The sequence below is a fragment of the Rattus norvegicus genome, chromosome 7 (assembly GCF_036323735.1).
Source record: "Rattus norvegicus strain BN/NHsdMcwi chromosome 7, GRCr8, whole genome shotgun sequence".
Taxonomy (NCBI): domain Eukaryota; kingdom Metazoa; phylum Chordata; class Mammalia; order Rodentia; family Muridae; genus Rattus; species Rattus norvegicus.
This window is the reverse complement of record NC_086025.1, coordinates 91,175,546-91,196,198: the sequence shown is the minus strand read 5'-3', so window position 1 is coordinate 91,196,198 and position 20,653 is coordinate 91,175,546. Positions and strand designations below refer to the sequence as shown.

The 20,653-nt window shown below is 48.1% G+C and overlaps 1 protein-coding gene and 1 long non-coding RNA gene across 6 annotated transcripts in view; one reads left to right on the top strand and one right to left on the bottom strand.

The window, feature by feature from the left end:
* Window positions 1-20,653, bottom strand: part of Zhx2 (zinc fingers and homeoboxes 2) — a 147,930-nt gene that overhangs the window by 67,625 nt on the left and 59,652 nt on the right. For 3 of the 4 annotated variants that reach the window (XM_006241654.5, NM_001271056.1, XM_017594857.3), the window contains exon 2: window positions 8,166-8,239. The gene's annotated coding sequence lies outside the window, so the exon portion shown is untranslated. Of the gene's footprint in view, window positions 1-8,165; window positions 8,240-8,614; window positions 9,935-20,653 lie in introns of those variants that run through there. The other variant, XM_063263558.1, reaches the window with a different exon arrangement.
* Window positions 11,867-19,642, top strand: LOC102553568 (uncharacterized). 2 transcript variants are annotated; one of them, XR_010053798.1, is made up of 6 exons: window positions 11,867-12,854; window positions 13,337-13,488; window positions 13,877-13,953; window positions 16,132-16,270; window positions 17,274-17,426; window positions 18,787-19,642. It is a non-coding gene; the product is annotated as an uncharacterized LOC102553568 (long non-coding RNA). The 2 variants fall into 2 exon arrangements; XR_005487501.2 differs by lacking the exon at window positions 18,787-19,642 and having other exon boundaries at window positions 17,274-18,074.

Sequence of the window (20,653 nt, the reverse complement as noted above, 5' to 3'; positions counted from 1 at the left end):
CCACTCACAATTGAGGGTGTGACCGGTAAGCTCTGTACTTCATTGGCCATGTTTAGAGCTTGCTGACACGCTTTCCTGCCATCATGGGCTCTAACCCTCTGGAGCTATAAATCCCAACAGACTCTTCCCTCTATAAAGGACACAGTGATAGTGTTTAAGAACAGCAGCACAGAAGCAACCAGTGTGCTCCTCACATCCCGATGTGAGATGGAAGGGTCTGCCCCAAAATGATGGCATTACTGTTGTCCCTGTATCTGGGGAGGAAGAGGACATTCTAGGGACCTACCGATGAATGTTGTGTGTTTCATTAATGTCAGTTTCTGTGCAGGTCATTATTCATTATAGACACAAAGAAAAAGCTTTCAAATGACACTGAAGATTTTTGGGAGGCAAAAGACCATGGTCATAATGGTCACAATGTTTGCCAAGGCGTACAGTCTTTTCTCTGTGTGTGCATGTGTGCACGCACATGTAGAATGATGTGAGGAAAAGCTCTTGTTCCCAACTCTCCCTTGAAGGGAACAATAGCCACGGCATAAAAGAATGCAGTGCGTGCGAAGCTTGTGTCTGAAATAAGGCCAGAGAAAAATGAAATTAATCACATGGGGGAGGAAGCTACCTTGGGGGCAGATTAAGACAGTGAGCTATTAATGTAGAGTCTGATTCAAAACCACTAAAATCAGAACTTCCAGTTAAGAGTTAGGGACGCTACTTAAAATGGCTCTCTACTTCGAGTGGGACATGGGAGCCGGGGTGGAGATTGATTTAAGTTAACTAAATCTATGGCTTAATGAAGTGTTTGTTCTTGGATACACACTGCATCCTTCTTGCATGGCTAATATAGGTCTGAGTACGTAGCATGATTGCATTTAGGAGCTTAAAGTGCGAAGGAGGCGTGGGTGTCCACTGGACCTGTGAATACAAAGGTGTTTTGAACAGGGAGACTCATAGAGTAGGAGATGAATGACTTATGTGGGGAGACTCAGGAGATTAGGGTGGGGACAGCTGATTTCTGGTCTCCTCACTGCCTCTCGCTGACCCTGGACAAGTGACCCATCCCAAAGGACTCCTCACCTTCTTGTCACGTGGCACACCTTGGATGGCTCTACCCCATGCCACAGATGCCATGTGTCAAAGGGTTTCATTTCCATTTGTGTCTCAACGTTCAGCAGCAATGTCAGGCCGGTGCCGTTTCCTGAGGTTACCTGGGTGCTGTTGTGAGCGCTTGAAGTGCATTAACTCACTGAATGCTCACTGACCTCTTGGATGGGAGCATGGTCAGCCTGCTTTGCCGAGGAGCGATTGAGTTACTTAAGCAGCATGGATAGTAACTGTTGGGGCGTGGAAGGGTGCCTGATTCTGATTGGTTAGTTTCTGTCTTCACTTTTGCCTCCTCTGGGGACAGGTTACCAGAACCTGACTGCCGAGGTCTCAGTTTTCCTCTCCATACAATTTATACACTTATCTCTGCTATGCTCTTCCTCCTCAAGAGAAAAGGCCACAATGTCAAGGCGCTTAAAGGGCTTCGTGGACAAGCCTTCTGGGCTAACAATGGAGGTGATCACTCCAGACCAACTCCTTTTACTCCTTTTACCCAGCCTCACGTGGTAGAAATGTTCTGTCAGCAATGCCATGCCTCCATTGGAGGACCTAGGTCAAGTTAGCCACTGGGTGTCACTATCAAGTGTTGTGACTTAGAGGACACTGCAGCTCTCAGAGTCTATTAGTGACTTAGTTTGTGGTGACCCAGTTCTTTGCAAGAAGCAACTTAAAGAAGGAAGGGTTGAGTTTTGCTCTGAGTTTGAGCGGTTGTTCACGGGGATAGTGTCCATCACGAGGAAGAGGCATGTGTTACCTACCCTCTTGGTTGAGTCTACTTTCCAAATACAAGTAGAGGGGCATGAACACCAGGGCTCAGCCTGCTTTCTCCCTTTTCTTTGTTCTGGGATGCTAACCTATGGAGGCATGGTGCTGCCCACACTCCGTGGGTCTTTCCCTCTCTGTTGAATCTCTCTAGGAGTTTCCTCACAGACAGGCCCCATGTTGCCTCTTTACAAGTTGACAATGAAGAAGAACCACCACCCGGAGTCACTCATATTCTTACTTAGTGCTCGGATTGTGCATAGGGAGGTCTCCCCTCTCAGTTGTTTCTTGGAGATGCACGGGACTTTCTAGCTTGAATCCCTACAGTCTGACGATCAGACAACAGTGAGTTTGTATTCTCCCAGGGCTGTGGCATGATTTCTGACTTCCACAATTCCTGTTCACCCTTAGGGGCAGTTGGATCTCTAGTTTCCAAGGAACAAGAGCAAATTTTAGTTCCTTTTTTGAGTGGCTTCCTACTGAGCAGAAGTTGGAAACTACACCAGCTTTGGACCAGCCAGCCAGCTTGTGTCCACATTCCAGCCCTACCACAGTGGGACCTCTGGAAGCCACACGCTGCACTGAACCTTAGGCTCTTCCCTCTGAAAGCACAGTGACCACGCTGGGGAGATTGCTCAGTCATGACCTCCTCATGCCCACACTGCGGCATAGCTCAGTGAGGCTCTCTCACTGTGGCTCTGCTTTGTGATTGGCTTTGGGAGGGTGGTTACTGGTTAGTGATATAAACTAAGGCTTCTACATGTCCTGTTATCTTTGTAGACTCTACTCTCACCCCCATGAGGTCATGCTATCTGTGCAGGGTGAATTACTTAGACAGCTTGGTATCTGTCATCCCAGTTGAGGTTACCCAAGGTCAAGTGACACGCAGTTAATGTTCAAAGACACGATAGCCAAGTCCTCAAACCCCTGACATTAAATATGGAGGCCATCTCATCCCAGAGAGGCCACTGATTTCACCCTTCAGACCCGGGAGCTGACTAAACATGTCCTACTATCCTCCAGTGAGGCTTATGGGTTGAGACAGAGCAATGCCATGGTGTTAAATAACGAAAGTAGTAAGAGAAAGGATTTTAAAAATTGATGCATGCTATCCCTTTATGACTTTGCCTCTACTCTGGTGCACAATTAGAACTTTCCTTTCTCGGCTGTCTCTTTGATCTGGGATGCGATGGCCAGGAGCTGTTATTTTACACGCACACGCAGACAGGCACCTACGCTCCCTATACAGACATTCTTGTGGTCATTCACTCAATGAAATCCTGAGAGGAGGAAAAGAAAACTGTAAGTTTTATACCTTCCCTTCTGTCTCCCCTCTCCTCTCCCAATCCTTTTACTTTAATAAAAATCTAATATATACTCTAAATAAACAGGTTATATTTGTTTAAGACAAGCTTTCTGCTGGTGCTAAAAATCTACTTCATCAGTTGAGTCAGACCATGCTTCCTCCCTCAGATACAGGCCCTGTCTGCTGCTGCAGGCCTCTTTCTTCTAAGGGTGGCTCCTCCTTGCTTCCATCCCACCCTGCCCACGGACATGCGTGGCTTCCGTGGTAGCCATGACCATTTACCTAGGGAGTTTTCAAGACTTCATCTGGAGATCCTGGGAATCCACATCACCTCAGTCTCCTCACTTGCTAAGTGAGGACGATGAGGATAACGTGGTCTCACAGACTCAGCCTTGGGGATGCAGTGGAGTAAGCATTTGGTAATGTTAGTTCCTACAATGATAATCTTGGTAACATGGAAAAGGAGGTCCTGACTAGCATTTATTTCATACTTGGAACATCTCACTGTTTTAATACTTTTTTTTCCCTAGGTCTTCTCACGTATTCATTGCATTTTGAATTCCATGGCAGCCCTCTGTGAAGATAGGGCTATATCCTCAGTTTATGGATGAGAAATCTGAGGAACAGTGAATTTAAGTAACTCACCCAAGAACACTCAGCTATGAGACCACCATATTGTTCTGTCCACTTCAGTTATTCATCCATCTTTCTCATTGTGGATTTAGAGGGGAATGGATTTTTGCCTTCAAGAGCTTAGTACAGTGCCTGTCACACAGACTAATTCAGTGATGGAGGAGGCCAGAGGGTGGTGGTCTTTTCTGTCTTGACACACACCCCTTTGAGGCAGGGCCTGGATCACCTAATCTCTGCACCTTCTGCTACTGAATCAGCTGGGTTGGACAGATGGCGCCTTGACGAGGAGGCTGATTCTCGGCCTGGCATGCACACTCTGGGCTCTGCACATGCTGTCTTACAATTCAGCCTGACTCAAGGCACAGGAAGCAGACAAGGCTCTCAGCAGCCCCAGATGAGCTGGGTGGGGGTGGGGGTGGGTTCAGCAGCTTGGTGTAGAAAACAGAATTTAATAATGCTATCACGCTACTCTGTCCTCGTGGAACCGTTGTGACATCCTGCATTTAAAAAAAGTGACAAGCTTCAATTGCTATGCATGACCCATGTCTGGCATCACAGTGACTCCTGGCCCCAGAGCACCCTCATTTTCTGGTGACAAACAGCTTACAGGGATCAGGGGACTGATGGCTTTGTGCAAAGTTGTCCTCATGGACCCTTCTAAGCCCTCTGTAGTGTAGTTGTTTTCCCCGCCTGTCAGAGTATAATTTTCATTAAATATTAAAGAGCTGTTTGTTAAAATAATGTCGTCATGGTAACAGCGTTGGGTGGGGGTGCTGGAACAGCCTAGTGCTGCCCAAATTGCGGCATATTAATCAAGTGCTTTGCACTCCTCAGTGAGCGTCCCTTTGAGCTATCTGGTGACAATGACTCTAGAGGATCCAGGAACTTTTGCAGCTGCTGGTGCCAAAGATGCAGGCTGTCATGAGGTCCTGGGCTGAGTTGTGCTTGTTGATGGATGGATGGATGGATGGATGGATGGATGGATGGACGGACGGACGGATGAAAGAATGCTGGAAAATCAACTCTAGCTGTTTGTGTTAGAGCAGTTTCTGACAGATCTTCTGTTTTTCATTTGCCCTTTTATAGTGGGAAGGAGTTTTGCCAGAAAGTTGGAGGAAAAGAGCCAGGAAAGCAAATCAGGGGTGGGGGCACTGCTTCCTTTGCTCACAGGGAGAGCAAGTTGCGGCAACAGAGAGGCAAAGTAAAGAAGCTTTGAAGCAGGCTGCCTAGCTCTGTGTACTGTGAGTAGTGACTCGCTCTTCCAAATCTGTGCTCCCACCTACGTCAGAGGACCATAGCTGTGTTGGCTTTGTGTCTGAGGACAGGTGAGTATGACAAATAGCAGCCTCAAATCCCAACCACCCAATCTTCCGCTGGCCTGTTTTTGCTATAGGCACCACAGCTCTGGCTGCAAAAGTCATCGAAGATACCACAGAAGGACTATTTCAAGGTGTGTCCATATTTGAAAGAGCCCAGTGGGTCCTGGCCACTGCCCTGGTGTTTTCTGAGGTCAGTATGTTCTCCTTGGATGGGGCCAGATGGTGGCTGTATATCACAGTCTGGTGAAGGAGGGTATCTACCGAACATTCAGGTACCAGAAGGCTGGGCTCCAGGATCGCACTGCTGACAAGACAGGCCTTTTAAGAGGTGTGGCTTAATGAAGGTGATTAGGTCATCGGGAGTGCCATTGGAGGAGACTAGTTCTTTCAGGGCCTTTACTAGTTCTATCGAGAATAAGACAACCCAAGGGAAACAAGCCTGACGTCTTGTCTTATGTCTCTTCCACACATGCTTCTAACATCCACCAAGAGGCCATATGGGTTAGGGTACTTGATCTTGGACTTCTAGTCTCTAAAACCATGAGCTAAATAAACCTCTTATCTTTGTACATTATCCAGACTCAGGTTTTTTTGTTATAGCAACTGAAAATGGACCCATACACAATTTCCATAGAAGAGTTAAGCTTTTGGGTTTTGTTTTGTAGTTATAAACACAGGCATACATTTTTAGCTCATATTTCTGCACACAGAGAGAGACATTGCTGGTCACTGCTGTACTGCTTTGTGAAGAAATACAGGAAAAATGAAGATAAAGTAAAAGGAGACATAAGGCTTCCCTTTCTCTACCCAGAAAAGTGGGTTGAAGGTATCCAGAGAGAGTTTGAGAGAAAGACATACAGAGAGACAAAGATGAGATAGGTAAATGGATGGATGGATGGATGGATAGATAGACAGACAGATAGATGTCCCCTCAAAGGTTTTTTTTAACAGTTCTCAAGGAGAGACTGATTTCAGTAGAGTCCTGTTCTCTGCATGGCCCCACCTCAATAAAGCCTTTATTGGCTGTTTTCTCTGTTGTGTCTTAGGTTTTCTCTGCTGTGCCCAAGGTCTCTCCCCTTGCCTTTTAATTCTTTAACTGGCAGAGAAAATGAAGCCAATCAAGACTCTTAGACGGTAAGAGGGAGGAGGAAGGAATTGGACACTGAGCCACATACCATGTTCCCTGGGGCCAGCAGCTGGTAACTGACTTTGGAGCAGGATCAGAAACAGGAAGGGCCATAGGAAGGAGACAGCAGGGAAGATGCATGCCCAATAGGCCATACACAGCATCTCCACTTGGAGAATGACCTCAGAGTGAGTGAAGACGCCCTGGTTCCACCATGCGGCTACAGCAGAGCCTCGGCCTAACCTCTGACTCACATGACACCTGGATGGTTGTGTGACCGTGATGAGATCCTTGCTGTGCCCTGGAACAGCGACAGGCAGCTTTATACCAATCACTGAATCCTCATGACCCTGCCCCCATTTATCAGATAAGGAGACTCAAGCATAGAGAGGCCAGCAACTTGCCCAAGGCCATGAAGCTAGTGGAGAGCCGGGCTTGAACGTGGCAGTCCACTCTAGGGCACACCCTTCTGCACAGATACTCTCTCAGTGTTTTCCCCATCACCACTTTATTTGACCACCATTTGCTGAGCACCTACTCTGTGCCAGGGCCTGTGCATGCAAGGACAGTTGATCTCTCAGCTCAGCTTTAGCTGTAAGGATGTCACGGGTCATGACTTGGAGTCACTGTCCAGCCCACTTCCTCTGCTTTCCCTTCTTTCCTCTCCACTTTCTGTCCCCAGATAGTGTCCAGGACTTCCCAGCGCAACCCTGAGGGTACAGAGGCTGGTCACTTGCACTCTGCCCTGACCTTGGACTCACTCCTGCCTAATGTCCTCCTTTGGGTCTGGAGTCCAGCTTCTCTCCTGTCCAGCAGGTAGAGGTTTGGTCACCCGGGTGTGCGGGATAAGTCTTGCCCCTGCCAAAGGACCCAAGCTTCTGGGTAAAGTCCATTTCAGATTCTCTGGCATCTACCTACTTGGGTCTTACCCACGTATTTCCTTATTCCGCCTGTAAACTGGGCAGGGTGACACTTCCGACCCCCCCTTTTTTACATGCTCCCTAGGCCTTTCTTCCACTCTGTGCAGTTAGGATCTTAGACCAAATCTGATGGTGTGACCAGCAGGAAGTTCTTTGGGTAGCCCTGCTACGTACGGGAGGGAGCCCCTGCTGATCCATTCCCCAGAAAGCCTCCCATCATGCTTTGTATACTCTTACATTTATCATGTAAGCCAGGTGTTTCGGATTGCAGATGTGCACACGGGCTGCCCGGTATCAGTGGTGACACTGGGGCACAGGAAAGACACAAGGTCTCCTTACTCAGTAGTCTCTGCAGTGGCCACTGGTCTTATCCTCAGTCTCCACCCTCTTCCTATACATCCTGCCCCTCAAAGGTTCTAGGTTATCACAGAACAGCCTGAAAAGCACTGCTTTACCGAAGCTTCCCACTTCAGTATTTTCCATTTGCCCGGCCACTCCTTGAATTCTGCTATTGACAGGGAACTCACTACTGGCCCAAGTTTTTCACTGCATTTGTGCAGTATCTCTTGTCAGGGAGTTTTGCTTAGGCCAAATCATCAACAGTAACGCCCCCCCCCCCCCCGAGTTCTCATCACGGCTACTTTAGGGCGGCTTTGCCTATTAGCTAAGCCAGGTGCTACACGGTGCTACACACTCTGTTCTAAGACAATTTTTTTTTCCTGAACATAACTCTAAAAATATGTCCCTGACCTGAGTTGCTGTCATCTGTGCAGAGAGGGGAGTGCCAGCCACCTGCAGGCTCATGGCTTCTAGGGAAGCCCTGGCAGGAAGCCAGCGCATTCTGGGAGGTTTACACCTGGCAGCTTGGCTCTGTGCTGTGTCCAGGTGCCGGTGGATGGAAACAGAGTTGCATGGTTGGCTTTCGCATGCATCTCCTACCCTTTCTTGACATCAACCTGGGCCAGGTGCACCCACAGCCTACAGGCTGTATCCCTTACCAGTGTCTGCTGGGAGTTCCTTACATCCTTGGACTCTTGCAGCCGGATTCCCAGAGCAGCCAGTACATGGAGACCTGGAAAGAAGAGAGACTCGTATGAGAAGCAGGGCAGAGCAAACCAGGTCTCCAGCTCCCTTTCCCAGCAGGACCGGGCCCTTGGGAAACTTGGGATGGAGTGGGAAGGGAAAAATGGACCCCTGTAAGGACCCAGGTACTCATAAAAACAACTTCACTATCTCCAGGCTTTGTGGCAATTCTGAGCCAGAGAAAGAAGAGGAACAAAAAGAAAAAATGGGGGGAGGGGACCCCAACTCTGGATGAGTCAGCAGTTTGAGGCACAAAGAAGAATTTTTAGGAGCGTGAAACCTAAGGCAGATCGCTTGGATGTGGAAAGGGGTTGGGCTTTTCTAACCTCACCCAGTGTCCCCCCAAATCCTCCCTGCTCATTACCAGCAGAGGGTTGTGCAGGGTCTCTTCATGGTACCAGCAAAGGGGGACGCTCAGTGTTCAGGCTTCAAGCAGAAAAGATAATGTGGTCCTTAAAGCAAAAGATCCCAACGGGGATGAAGAGACTCCTGCCAAACACACCCTGTGTGCTTTGAAAATTCCTCCGGAGAGCTGCAGCTGGCAGAATAGGGCGTGTGCGGGATTGGGGGGACTGCTGGGGGGGGAGCTCTGCTCATGTGCATGGTGAGTTGAGGCCTGGGCCCTAGAGCTCTGCAGCCAGCCCATGGGGGTACCTTGTGAGCACATGTGGGGCTGCTTATGACTGTGGGACTCTCTCCCTTTGCCCCCCATGTCTGGGATCTTCAAAACCAAACATGTCTCTGTCTGTCTGTCTCTCTCTCTCTCTCTCTCTCTCTCTCTCTCTCTCTCTCTCTCTCTCTCTCATCTTTTTCTTGTTTCCTTATGAACTCAAGTGAACTGAAGTTTCTCTGTTCTCACAGGGGACGCCTTTTGACCCCAGTGAAGAGAATCATCATGGCTGCAGTTAGTGTTCATTGAGCCTTTGCCCCACTCCCCACTCTTGCTCTGGAGACACCTGAGCGGGACTCTTGCTGCTCAGACGTGTTCCTTTGAATAGCAAAGAGCAAACCCACACCACATGAGCCTTGCCGGGAAGCCGGGCTCATGGCTGTGGATTCAGAAGTTGCATTTTAACAAGAACCATGGGCGACTCCCGGGCACAGGCTGTAAAACGGGCTTTATTATTCTCTCAGTGCTGGGAGGAAGTCTCTGACCATCTCCAGGTGAGGAAATGAGCGAAGCCACAGTTGGCTGCCGCAGCTATGGAGCCAGTAACAGGGGTGGAGTGGATTCAAACCATTTCCACTGGCTTTTGGAAACTGCATTCCTTTCTACCACTTTATTTGTGGGGGAGTAAAAGGAAGAGTCAGGCAGGCCATGCTCACTAAGAGTGGCCTGGGGAAGAGTGGTCTGCTGAAGTGGGGTCGACCTCAGGCAGAACTCTCTGAGAATGGGCGGAGGGCAGCATGAATACAGAGGTGGGTGTCCCCTTCTCTGTCATGTCAAAATTCCCAGGTCTTGGACCATTCCCCCTCAGGGGATCACAAGCTTCTCCATGGAGCCGCAGTGTCTGACTGATTCCGATTTAAGGAATTCAGATCTCTCTTTCCTGCCCACAGAATGAATGACCTGTCCTGGAGAAGAGCCCACCCCTTCCCCAAGGAGACCAGGTGGTGACGCTTGGGGAGTGCAGGTGAGGGTGGCTATTCTCTGATTCCAAGTCCAGGTATATGACCTGAGGCACATAGCTAGCCGTGATGGGAAAGGAATGCCACACATAGTTTCTTTATCCTCCTCTCACACAGTACCTCCCCACTGCAGCCTCTCCTCCCCCACTCCGCTCAGTCCACCCCCCACCTCTCTACTCCCCCACATCCCGTGTTCCTCCAATTCTTTTAGGAAAGAACAGGCCTCCCAGGGATAACACCCAAGCAAAGCAGAACAAGCTACAATAAGACCAGGTATGAACCCTTACATCAAGGCTGGATGAGCCAACTCAGTAGAAGGAAAAGGGTCCCAAGAGCAGGCCAAAGAGTCATAGACAGCCCCACTCTCACTGTTAGAAGTTCCTCAAAAATCCCAAGCTAAACCACCACAGCATGCTTGCAGAAGACCTAGCTCAGACCCATGCAGGCCCCATGATTGCCACTTCAGCCTCTGTGACCCCTTGTGAGTTGAGCTTAGTTGATTCTGTAGGATGTGTACTTGGGGTATCCTCAGGCCTTCACAGGGCCCACAGCTGTTACTTTTCTCAATCTCAAGTAGCCTGTTGGCATCCTTGATTTAAAGTTAGGCTCACCTCTCATGAGGAATTGGTTTCAAAACCCTATCTGGATATTAAAATCCTCCTCTGAGGCAGAGGAAGCCGTGATGTGCTGACTGGTTGCTTGACACAAGCAAGCTACAGTCATCAGAAAGGAAGGAGCCTCAGTTGAAGAAACACCGCCAGGAGATGCATTTTCTCAACCAGTGATCAATGGGGAAGGCCCAGCTCATGGTGGGTGGTGCCATCCCTGGACTGGTGATCCTGGGTTCTATAAGAAAGCGGGTTGAGCAAGACATGAGATGCACGTCAGTAAGCACCTCTCTGTGGCTTCTGCGTCGGCTCCTGCCTTCAGGTTCCTACATTTAGGTTCCTGTCCTGGCCTCCTTTGGTGATGAACAGCAATGTAGAAGTAGAAGCTGAATAAACCCTTTCCTCCCCAACTTGCTTTTGGTCATGGTGTTTTGTTGCAGCAATAGAAACTCTAGTTAAGACACATGCCAATACAATGCAGACTTGTCCTTGGTTCACACACCTGTTCTACTCTACCAAGCACCAGCAGTGGGGAGCAAAGTGCCTCAAAAGGTGGTCATAGCATACCACACAGCTCCCTGACTCAGCTGTGGTCACATCTAGCTTCAGAAGGTTTCCCTGAACACCTTGCCAAGCTGTCCACCTCGGCTCCACCCTGCTGAAGCCTACACCTGCTCAGTCACCTGATTTCCTGTGACCTGTCCTTTTTCTTCAGCCTGCTAACCTCAGCCCTTCCTTAGCCCTAATCCTATAACTACTTCCCCTCTACGTCTCCCTTTGACAGAAAACTGATGAGAATTCCACACATGTGTTCTGACTCACCAATACCTTTGAGCTCCAGCTCCTACACTCTGGGCAGCCCTATGGCTAGGCTGGGTTAGGCCACTCTCTCAAACATTCCGTCCTCCTTCCTACCTTAATTCTCCATCTCACCCTGACGTCTGATGGAGACCGTATAGAACTGGGTAGGCAATGCCTTTGTACCTCTTATTTTTGACAGTACCAGTCGTTGTTCACGGGCGAGTAGGCAGCCACTCGAGCACAGAGTAGCACAGTGATTTGGCTGGGGTCCCACCAGCAGGGACTCTGAGACCTGGAGAAGCTCACAGAATCAGTTCTGCTTTACACAGCCTCTCTCCATCCTTCTAGAGCAGTGGTTCTCAACCTTCTTAATGCCGTGACCCTTTAATGCAGTTCCTCATGTTGTGGTGACCCCCTCAACCATAAAATTATTTTTGTTACTACTTCATAACTGTAATCTTGCTGCTGTTTTGAATCCTAATGTAAGTAGTTTTTGGACATGGTGGTGGTTTGCCAAAGGGGTTGCGACCCACAGGTTGAGAACCGCTCTTGCATGACCCCTTCTTTGCCTTCAGTTATCTCTTCTTTCTGAGCAGCTTGGAGGGCTATGCACATAGCTACCTCCTCCTCCCGTGTGGGAGGGATGCTGGATAGCAATGGTGAGGACGTCCTTAGTGTATGCCCAGTGGAGCCCACAGCTCTGTGTATGAACGGCAGAGCACAACAGGAGACTATGGATGAATGAACGGCTCTGTAGCATCCTTAGTCTCCAAATATGCCTGTTTCCTCTCTTTCTGGCCTACGACCACACTGGTCCTAAGAAATAAAATGTCACTGAGGAAAAAGAAATGCAGGCAGAACTTATATGGCTCACCATTTTCCTCTGGGCCTGGTCTAATCCGGTTAAGCTGCTTGGTACTTTAAAAACTGGGGCTGGAGAGATGGCTCAGATGCTAAGAGTACTGGCTGCTTTTCCAGGGAACCCGGGTTCAATTCCCAGCACCTACATGGCAACTTACAACAGTCTCCAGTTCCAGAGGTTCTTACACCCCCCCCCACACACACATACAGGTAAAACACCAATGCACATGAAATAAAAATTAAAAAAACCCCAAAGGTATTACATGAACTGTACATACCTTAAAAAAAAAGACAGGGTCTACTTTAAAGGTTTATAAACACTAGACACCCTCTCCTAGGATGTCTTCCTTGAATATAGCTCATTCCATGTTCACACAGCAAACATGTACTGTAAGAAACCACTCTCACACGTATGTCATTGTACCCTGCGGTAATAGCATCAGATGGAGGGGCATGGAACACAGAGGAAGCTCTGGGCTCTGGCTAGACCCACAGACTACAACCAGGAGAAGGGGTGAGAGACTGAAGAAGACAGAAGACCTCGCACTGCTTCTGTGGAGCCTCATCTTGGTTACCACTCCCTGGCCTACAATTGTGTGATCATAGTCACATGTCCCAGGTGATATCCCATCCCCAGGACCCAAGTGGACGCTGGCTACACATGGCAGGTCTGAGATTCCAGCCGTAGAAGACAGGGTCTCTGGGGTAGGTGGTATTAAATCCAGCTCTGGATTTAACCAATGGACCCTGCCTCAATGAATGATGTAGAAAGCTTCCTGATTATCAAGCTCAGGCTTGATAGGGGGAAGCTATATATTGTGATGCTTGTAATCTTAGTCTTGGGGAGATAGGAAGATTTTTTTAGGGTTCATTAGCTTAACCTGTGAGACTCGAGTCTCAGTAAGAGTCCCTATCTTAGAAACAGGAGGATGATACTGAACTGCTTATACTACAGGCTGACTTCTGGCCTCCACAGACATGTGCATACGCACGTGTGCACACATGTATAGGTGCCCCTGAAAAAACATGAACATACACACATGCATGGCCGCAGTGAAAGAGGGAGAAAGGACTTCCTCCTCATCAGCGTTGTCAAGCACAGGCAACACTTGAATCCTGAGCGCCAGGGAGGGCTACAACTGTTTTGTCCCAAGCTGTTTCTTCATTATTTCTCCACCTCCTTACAGGGGCACAGATTACAGGCCAAGCTGTGGATAAAGTGAACCCTGGCTTTACCAGAACGGGGACAAAGACATGAAAGCTGTTATTGTGCTAATCCTAGCACCGTTCAACTGTGCCAAGCTTGCAAGGAGGGCACATGAGGCCAGCACAGACTGAGGTAAGTCCCAAGAGACAGGCAGCAGACAGGGAGGAGATGGAGACGGGGAAAGTTGTGTAAAGGAGGGGGTGGGTGCCTATGGTGGGACAGACATGATTTCCCCAATGCCCGGAAGGTAGTAACCCGAGTGGTTGTGGTGGAGAGGGCTGCAGAAGAGGGTGGGAATTCTCTGGGTCTTGAAAGCCTTTCAGTGAGTTGAATCTTCACCTGGGAGAGAAGAGAGGCCACCAATGACTTGGATTCTGTATCTGGCCCAGGCTCAGGGTTAGTCAGAAGTCTGTTGAATGGAAATCTGTCTCCTCTGTATCTGGGTGCCCCATAATTTGAGAAGCCCTGCCCTGAATTCTGAAATCTTCAGATCGAGCAACCACATTGCTGTCTGATTTAGGTAGAGAAGAATTCTTCTTGCTAGAGCCTCCTTTTGTCTGGCCCGGGGGATCCTGGCTCCACTGTAGCTGTTGGCAGGTGTGTGTGGGGACTGGGGTAGGGGTGTGTGGGGTGTGGGGTGTGGGGTGTGGGGTGTGGGGTGTGGGGTGTGGTGAAAACACCTCTGATTACAGCTCCCAGCACTGTGTCGAGGCTGGGAAGCCATAAGAACCTTGAACCTTTGCAAAAGACACAACGTTGGGCTGGCAGTGGTTTCTTTCTTTAAACAAACAGCTCCGTCAGAGACAGCATCATCTGGGAATTTTTCCATAATCTCCAAGAAACAAGAGTCAAACATGGACAGTGGAGGAGGCTGGAGTGCAGGTCCCCTAGGATGTGATGACAGGCTAGGACTTGCAGGCATCACGTCAGAGTGTGTATAGCTGTCTACCTTCTGGCTATGGACCCTAATGTCCTTGGTCCACTGAGATGGTATGCTCCTGCCTAGAGACTGACAGATGGTGTCTTTTATTCAAGGGCTTTGTGGCTGAGACAAGGTTTATTTTATTTTGTCATTTGTAAGGCTGAATAGGATGGAGATTAAATACTATTATAATTAGGTTTGCAATTATAATTATTCTGCCCCTCACACCATCCTAGCTGCTGTGTGAACCCATGGCACTGACCATCTTGCAGTACCTCACAAATGCTGAGTCTGCCTCCCTTCTCCTGAGCACATTTAACAAAAATCTGGATTTCCAGAGGCTATCAGATAAACCCACAGAAATTCTATTGTCCTCTGAGTGATTGATGGAGTAGGTAGGGATAAGAGAAAGCAACTACCTGTGGGCTTTCCCCTAGCTGTACTTTATTTCCAACCCTTTATTAAATAGCTTAAATATTACTTGCCTTCAGGGTCAAAATAAAATTGCCAGAAATTTTCACTTTGCACTCATATATGATACTCACTAAACTCATTTTAAAAAAAAGTGTGTGTGTGTGTGTGTGTGTGTGTGTGTGTGTGTGTGTGTGTGTGTGTGTGTGTACTCACACCAGATCACAAAATGCTGACTCAAGACTGGAGACTCACTGTCTCCATAACACAGTCCACTTTTGTCCAGTCACATGAATTGAGTAGAAAGTGCTTGTTGTGGTGGCTTGCCCCAAACTGGTGCGAAGTTAAACTTAAGACTCAAGGCCTTACTCTGCCCCACCCCCATTTCCTTGGCCTTGCTTTGGCCGGAGTGTAACTGGGGGCACACTGCACATAGACAAGTGTATACACATAGTAACTGTAGGAAATCAAATGCAGGGACAGGAAAAGATTTGGCAGCAAACCAATGTCAAACTTGAGCTTCTAGGCAACTGAAAAATGGAAATAAAATTCTGTATCAAGGACCACCCCAAACTGAGCAACTTCACAGATGTTATCAAGTATATGCTGGCCACGGAAAGAGGCACTTCCCCTGTGTGACTCATTAAGTCATCATGGCTGCTCAGGCAGATGCTATGATTAACTCTAACTTACAAATGAGGACACTAAGGCTCCCCCAGGTCCCACAGTGTTCCAGGGGTGGAGCTCACAGGCGATCTTACATACCCCACCATTTCTTCTAAAAGGGCGGAATCCTGCACAGAAGAAAGATTTACTCCAGAAATACCTCTTCAACACTTCAGGCACAAACACCACTTCAGGTGTGGAAGAGGAAGCTGGTGTGTGTGTGTGTGTGTGTGTGTGTGTGTGTGTTTGTTTGTTTGTTGTGTGCACACGCGCATGTGCACTCAAGTGCGACTGGTTCTTGCTTTCAATGAGCTTAGAGAAGCTAGAACCTATGCATGAATAGAGGAGAGGAAGCACCCACTGTGGGATCATGAAATGGCATGGGAGGACCTACCAAGGTGAAAACTCTGGTTAGGATGTCGACAAGGGCTTTGTGGTAGGGTTACCATTTATTCTGGATTAAAGGACTCACAGGATTCAAAGAGGAGAGTTGGTTGAAGGAGGTCTTACTTCCTAATGGCACTGCCTCTGGGGTTTCCTATCTTAGTTAAGATCCACTCTCCCTAGGTGGAAAGGTCATTCCTGTGGTGACCGAACTTCCACATCTGTAGGAGAGACTTGCAGGAAGAGAGGAGTAGGGAAGAGCTCACCTCAGGACTAGGTGGAAGAGAGGAGGGAGGCTATCTGAATGAAGTGAAGATGTGCAGACCTGGTCAGGGCTGGAGCTCCAGCCTTGGGTATGTCTGACTGGTTCTGACAAAGTCTATTCAAACTAGGTTTCAGTTCTTGCCACCAACAAGGAGGGACAGGAAGAGAGGTCCTTGATGACCGACCTAGCTGGGTGGAACCTTGGAGAGCTCCCATCTTGTCTCCTCTGTAGATGAGGGAATCACGGGCTACACAGGCTTCATTAGGGTAAGTCCTTGGAATTGAACCCAGTTGTGGTATGATGGCCAGGTGGTATGATCGCCTTTTCCTCACTCCCTCCTCATGTACTCTGTGGACTTCTGAGAAGTTCAAGAGGCTACAGCCATGACATGAGGAGAGGAGAGGAAGCAGCTGACCTTCAGAGGCTCTAGTGATACAGCTCTCTGTACCTCAGGGTCTTAGTGATAGATCCTGACAGTACCAGATCAGGTCACCAGCCTAGGACCTCCCCCTTCCCTGCCCATCTTCTCCACAGGGACCCCTTGTCCCATCCTCAGGAAGTTTCTGGGAACCCATGACTAGTTTCTCTGTGGACACAGCTTCCCCTGACAAGACATACATCTGGTAGTGACTCACACACTGGATTTCTGCCCAAGGCCGTACATCTTGAGTGGGGAGAACATTCTCTTGAACTGACAACCTGCCCACCCTGCGGTGACAATGGAGGCTGCCTTTGTCAGCCAACACTGATGTCATTCAAATGGCACTTGGACCTCCTTGCCTGGGTTGTCCTAAGATTCCAGTGTCCCTCACATACCAGATTCTTCCTCAAAATTTCTCTGTCCCAGAGGGCTAGCCCCTCTCTTGTCCCCCTCCCCCTCCCTAGGTCATCATTTCTGCTCCAACACCCTCCCTAGGCCTCTCCAGCCCTGGTTCAGCTGCTTGATTTTGAAATACCATTCATGATTTGCACCTCAGTCCTGTTATAGGCAGTGCAGCAGTCCTGTCCCCAAGGGTGGCAGACTCAGAGGAGGAGACCATTTGTACTAATCACAGCAAACACCACAGATAGCAATGCTGGATGCCAAGTGTGCCCACCACCAGGTCCTCACACTTACAGGCTTGTATCACTATTAACTTCTGGGCAAAGTCATCTCCCCAGTAAGAATTTCCTAAATCCTAACTTCCTCCCCTAGACCCTTGTCTTACTATCCATTTACTTTTCCTGCATCATGTATCATTTTCCCATACTTGTTCGTTGCCTAAACAGTGGCTTGCTGCTTGTCTGTCATTCGAGGAACAATCGGTGCCTGAGAACGGAAGCTCTGGAAAGGAAGCAATGGAAGAGCGAGGAGACAACTTACATGCAGAACGGGAGAAAGTCTTTGCCAGCTCTATATCCAACAGGGCATTAATATCTAAGGTCTGTCTAGGACTTTTCCATCTCCAAAAATTAAAAACTAAGAACACACCAATCATTCAGGCAATAAGTGGGCTGTTGAACTGAATGGGCAGTTCTCGAAAGAAGAAATACGAATAGCTAATAAATACTCGAGAAAACAAAAATCAGACACACAACCTCCTTATCCATCAGGGAAATGCAAACTGCTTTGGGATTCTATCTCCCTGTAGTCAGAATGGCTATGTCTATTAAAAAAGCAATATATCTTGGTGACAATGTTGGGAACACAGAACCCTTGCATTCTGCTGACGAGAACATGAACTGGTGGAGCCACTAAGCAAATTAGTATGGTGCCTCCTCAGAAAGTTAAAGACAGAATTAGCATGTGACCCAGTTGTACCACTCCTGAATGTATTCCCCACCCAAAATATAGAAACCATACTTACACACTGACTTTTAAGTCTACACTATTGACAATTCAAATGTGGAATCAGTCTATATGCCCACATCTTGGATAATGAAAACGTGGTATGTGTACACAATGGAATCTTACCCAGTTACAAAGAACACAATTATATCATTTTTCAGGGAAATGAATTGTGCTGAAGGTCATTGTGCTAAATGAAATAAGCCAGGCCATGAAAAGTAAATACTGTATGCTTTCTCTCATTTGGGGAATCTAGATTTAAATGTATATAGATGGATGTGTGAGTGTGTGTGTGCCTGTGTATATGTGTGTGTGTGTGTGTGTGTGTGCCTGTGTGTATGTGTGTGCCTGTGTGTATATATGTGTGTGTGTGCCTTTGTATATGTGTGTGTGCCTGTGTGTATGGGTGCCTGTGTGTATATATATGTGTGTGTGTGTGCCTTTGTATATGTGTGTGTGTATGTGTGTGTGCCTGTGTGTGTGTGTGCGCCTGTGTGTATATATATGTGTGTGTGTGTGCCTTTGTATATGTGTGTGTATGTGTGTGTGTGCCTGTGTGTATATATGTGTGTGTATGTGTGTGTGTGCCTGTGTGTATATATGTGTGTGTGTATGTGTGTGTGCCTGTGTGTGTGTGCCTGTGTGTATATATGTGTGTGTGTGTGTGTGTGTGTGTGTGTGTGTGTGTGTGTGAGAGAGAGAGAGAGAGAGAGAGAGAGAGAGAGAGAGGGAGAGGGAGAGAGGAAAGTAGAGATTATGTGGTTAGTGAGACATCTTAAGGGAATGAGGAGCAAAAGAACAGAATAGACATGACATCAGAGGAGGCTAACTAAGGGGAGGAACTGGACTAACAGAAACGGAACAAAGGTATGGGTGGACAAGCAGAACAAAGCATAGGACATATGTATGAAAATGCCTTAAAGAAACTCACTGCTTTGCATGTTCTCTAAAAAGGAGGAGGAGGAGAAAGAACGAGGAAGAGGAAGAAAAATGCTGTATATTATCACCACTGGATTTCCAGAATCCCCTAGAGGTCTAGCTTGTTCCATCTGGTGAAGGTTCCTTGTTTGCCTGGCACTGTGTGCACGAACCCACGAACCCTGTGTGAATGGCATCATTGTCCCCAATTTGATGTGAGGCTCTGGGAACTTATAAACCCTCTGATCTTTCTGGAAATAAGTGGCTAAGATTCTCATAAAACTTGACAGGATAGCCCATGATTTGAATTGTTAAGACCTCCTTCGTGGGCTCAATGATACAAAAAGCTAATTTCTATGAAGCTAAATTGCCAGCGAAGAGCTTCCCTCCTTCTCCCATCTAAACACTGACAAGGCAGAGGAACACACGGGGCCTCAGAGAGCCCCCAGGAGTCTCAAACTAGTTGCTCATGGCTCACATCTCAACAAAACAAACATGTTTTGTGGGTCTGGCACCATGTGGCAAAAGGACCAGGTCGTGGTACTGCACTCCTTTAATCCCAGGACTCAGGAGGCAGAGGCAGGTGGATCTTTGTGGTTTCTAGGCCAGCCTGGTCTACAGAATTCCAGGACATCCAGGGCTACACAGAGAAACCCTGCCTCAAGAATAAACAGACATAAATAAACATGTAAATAAATAAAGCAAAAGGGAATCAGAAGGCCCTTGGGAAGGGCCGTGTTCTTTGCCATTTTGCCTTTAGCTGCCTTTCTCCCATACTGTCCCACATCTCTCAGATGTATGAAATACATCAAGGAGCTGGTGACATTATTTGACAGCTACAGAGGTTGCTCCGGGCAGAATGAGAAGGGAGAAGTTGGGTAGAGGAGGTTGTGTGGAGAGGGTGGGGCTTGCCCGGTACTTGGAAGATGAGTGGGGCCAAGTGTCAGCCAAGTTTTGTGAGCCCCCAGTTCCAGAGGAAGGCGTGGCTGAGCAGGCACAGCAAGGTTGACAGAGGGTGGGGAAGGAGAGCAGCCAGTGCATGAAGTGGGAGCATAGCACAGGCAGTGCACATGTGGTGTCACACCAAGGAATCCAGACATTCTTCTATAGGACTAAGAATCCCAAATGGCACCCATCGGGTTGGTCTTGCTAACTCTCAGCTATGTGATTTTTGTAAAAATGAGGGTTGGGGGCCTCATGTACCCAGATGCTATGTATCCCAAAGGGGTATAGCAAGGATCAGAAGGAAATCCAGGAGGGAGCGTCCTCAGCACGATTTCTAGCACACAGATTTGCTTAGAGAAGTACAGCTATTGTCATAGTGTCTTTATACCCATAGAGGTGTGACAAAAGTGGGAGGAGTGAAGGGAACAGAAGGCTGGGATTCTCCCAGTGACATAGAAAAAGCCCTGGGCCTAGGGAGAGTCACAGCAGGTAGGAAGAGGCGTGACCTTCAGACCACACTTTCCAAGCCAGATCTCTGTTTGCTTGTCTATAAAGGGCTAACAACCCTGGCTGTGTGCACAGGACTCTGAATGAATGAAGGAAAGATGTGAGGCCGCTGTCAAGAAACTCTGGGTTTCTTTTTCCTATACAGCGCAGTGCTTAGAGGGGAAGCAGGCACAGGGCTCTGCAAGCCTTAGACAGATGGGAAGTTGCAAACTGTAGCACAGGAAGACCCAGGCAAGAACTTGATCAGAAGGAGCTGCAGCTCAGACCTTTCTGCCTAGTAACCCCAGCTGTGCCTGGCTCAGCCTGGTCTATGTTCCTTCATTCACACCGATGACTCAAAACTCCTACCACATTCTCAGTCTCAAAAAGCATAGGCGTTTCAGGCTGGGAAGTGTGATCAAGAACATTCCCCCAAATTTATAAAACTGACAGTCACAATAAGAGCTGGTTA